This window comes from Cucurbita moschata, unplaced genomic scaffold (genome assembly GCF_002738365.1).
Source record: "Cucurbita moschata cultivar Rifu unplaced genomic scaffold, Cmos_1.0 Cmo_Scf00006, whole genome shotgun sequence".
Classification (NCBI taxonomy): Eukaryota; Viridiplantae; Streptophyta; class Magnoliopsida; order Cucurbitales; family Cucurbitaceae; genus Cucurbita; species Cucurbita moschata.
This window is the reverse complement of record NW_019268522.1, coordinates 5,067,422-5,071,040: the sequence shown is the minus strand read 5'-3', so window position 1 is coordinate 5,071,040 and position 3,619 is coordinate 5,067,422.

The following is a 3,619-nucleotide window of genomic DNA, read 5'->3' as shown; positions in this document are numbered from 1 at the left end:
TTTTTTTTTTTTTTTTTTTTTTTTTTTTTTTTTTTTTTTTTCTTTTCGTTTTCTCGTTTTCATTTATTTATTTATTATATATATATATATATATGTATAATATTTTCTTTTTCTTTCTTTCTTTCCCGGGTCGTTACAAAAGATTTGGGAGAGACTCAGTTTATTCTTGGAATCCAAATTGTTCGGAAGCGCAAGAACAAAACACTAGCATTGTCTTAGGCATCCTACATCGACAAAATGTTTGTTCGATATAAGATGCAAGACTCCAAGAAAGGATTATTACCTTTCAGGTACGGAGTTAATTTGTCGAAGGAACAAAGTCCTAAGACACCTCAAGAAGTTGAGGATATGAGACATATTCCCTATGCATCAGCAGTCGGTAGTCTGATGTATGCCATGCTATGTACCCAACCCGACATATGCTACCTGTGGGTATTGTCAGTAGATATCAGTCCAATCCGGGACGTGCTCATTGGACTGCCGTTAAGAATATCCTTAAGTATCTTAGGAGAATGAGGGACTATATGCTAATGTACGACACTAAGGATCTGATCCTTACAGAGTACACTAACTCAGATTTTTAGACCGATATAGATTCGAGGAAATCGACATCAGGATCTATCTTCACTCTAAACGGAGGAGCAACAATATGGAGAAGCATAAAGCAAGGTTGCATTGCTGATTCCACCATGGAGGTTGAGTATGTTGCTACTTGTGAAGCAGCGAAAGAATCTGTATGGCTTAGAAAGTTCTTAACTGATTAGGAAGTCGTTTCAATATGCATCTACTTGTCACTCTTTGTTGTGATAACAGTGGAGCAGTTGCAAATTCTAAAGAACCAAGAAGCCATAAGTGAGGAAAATATATTGAGCGAAAATATCATGTCATAAGGGAGATTGTGCAGTGAGGAGATGTGATCGTCACACATATAGCTTGAGAGTACAACATTGCTGATCCATTTACAAAACCCCTCATTGGTAAAGTGTTTGAAGGGCATCTAGTGAGTCTAGGACTACGAGTTATAATCTAGGACAAGTGGGAGAAAAGGCATGAGAATGTGATGCCCTAGTTTATTGTATTTATGTCTCTCTCTACTCAACGTTATAAAATCCCACTAGAGTTTTAGTCCAAGTTAGACGAATTTTCCATGAAGTTGACGACGATCATCAATGGCACCCGTGCATTAGGCGACATGGTGGAGGAGATCTCCGTCGTTAAAAAGTTTCTTCGAGCTGTTCCCATAAGATTCATGCAAACTGTTACCTCCATCAAGCAGTTCGGCGACCTCAAGACCATGTCGGTTGAGGAGGTTATAGGTCGTCTTAAGGTCCATGAGGACAGACTTCTTGGCTACGAAGACAAAGAAGAAGATGAAGATGACTCTTCTCTTTTAGGTACAAGCGAACGTGGCAGCCATAACAAAGAAAAAAAAAGGTTGTGGACGTGGTGGTAGAGGAGGTCGTGACAATACCTCAAAAATCCATGAAAATGTTGGCATGCAGTTCGGTTCATTCGTGCAACAGACGTGGTGGCAGAGGAAGTGGTGCCACCAAAAGAGTTCGGGTATTGGACGTGGTGGCACCGAAAGAGTTTGGTTCATCTGCGTTGATGGCATGCAGTTCGGCTACCTCTTCTTCGAGCTTGCGCGCCGGTAGTGCTGGTGGTTCACCTTTTCCTAGTAGGTCTTCAATCTTCCGGTACCTGGCTGCTAGACCATCTTCTTGATCTGCATCTAGCGTAGCAGGACCTACACCCGGTGTTGGCATAGGCATGCATGGTGCGCGCTCCTTCTTCTACTGGCTCGGTGATGAGGTACTCCATCGTGAATTGATCTGGGTACTAATCTGCCTCAGTCACGTCGTTCCATTGCCAGAAGGTGTTCTCGTTGAAGACGATGTTGCAAGATACGTGAGCTCGCCCCTAAAGAATCATAAAGCTTGTACACCTTGCTCCCGAGTTCGTAGATAATGAAGATGACCTTTAACTGCCTGGGATCGAGCTTGGTGAGGTGGGGACGCGTGATCTTCATGTACGTAACGCGGCCGAAAACTCGGAGATGATGTACCTCAACCTTCTTGTTGTACCAGACCTCATGTGGCATCTTCATGTTGAGGCTGCGCATTGGCGACCGATTGAGGAGGTAGACAACCGTCATAACTGCCTCTTCCCAGAACCTCCTAGGAATCCCGACAGTCATTAGCATTGATCTTGCCGTCCCAACGATGGTCTAGTTTCGACGCTCCACAACATCGTTTTGTTGGAAGGAGTAGGGCATTGTTAGGTGTCGCTGCACGTCGAGCTCATCGCATTTGTAACGACCCGGGAAAGAAAGAAAAGACGAAAAAAAAAGACTCAGTCGCCGGAAAACCCGTGAGTTTTTCGGCGACCGCCGAGTTTCGCAGAACCCACGCGAAATGACGGCCACAGCATGCTCAGCCTTTAGCCCACGACTCCCAGCACCATCAGGATACCTGCAAAGGGAGAAAAAAAAAAAGAAAACTACGAGAGAGAGAGATTTCGAAAAAAAAAAAAAAGTCGGCGAGTGTCCAGTTTTTCCGACGAACCCTCAAACCACCCTCAAACCGACACCAAACGACCTGTTAACACCATGAGAAGGATCCCTAACGAAAGCACAATAACTCAAGGTGCATTTTGTGCTTTTTCGTAAATGCCGTCGTCGGTAACCGAGGTCGGAAAATTGGGTATTTCCTAATCGTTCTTAGATCTATGGTTTTAGGAACCTTTAGGTCGCAAAACTCCCAGAAAAGAAAGAAGGACGAAAAATAAAGAGGAAGAGGAAAAAAGAGGACCGAAATCGGCAATGGAAACGCCGCGGGAAGGAGAGAGAAAACTCGCCGAAAAATCAGCCAGAGTCAGGTAAGGAAGACGAGGTCCACAGATTCAGGTCAACCCGAACCCAAAACCCAAGAGAGTCAGCTCATTCTTTACCTCGGCCTCTACCTTCGGCGTAGCCCAACTACAGCGGCCCAAACCTCAGACCAGCCAAGAAGCTACGGTTCAGTTGAACCCACCCAAGACCAGTACCACAGTCCAATCGAGCCGCCCTGCAACCCAAAAAACTTTCGGCCAAGCCCAATAATCCGAGGCCCAATGATAGTCTTGGCCCTGTAGCCTCTGCAGCCTGCGACTCGGACCACGACCCGAACCAGACTGCGACCCGCGCTTCGACCCGACACTACCGCACGACGTGGCTCGCTTTGCTGCTACCACGTGTCACATAGCGGTGCAGGCGGTCCCTCGGCTCGGCTCGGTGCAAACGGCTCGGGCTCCCTCCGACGATGCTCCGGCGGCTCCCAGCGACTGTTCGGCTCGGCTCACCTATTTTTAGCCCAGTTTCCACTATTTTGACCCTCCCGGATTTGTTTTCGGCCCCGATTAAGGTATCCGAGGCCATTTTAGAGCCGTATTTCACATTTATTGAATTATAGGAAAATTAATTGTGAAATACTAACAGAAAGTGGTGAACGGTGTGATAGGAAACAAACCCCGGCAACGTAGGAAGCAGCTATTTAGGGAGTACTTTGTCCTAGGCCAACCAAGTAAGTGGCCTTACTATAGGATAGGCTAAAAAATTGTATGAGTTATGATGATGTGTGGA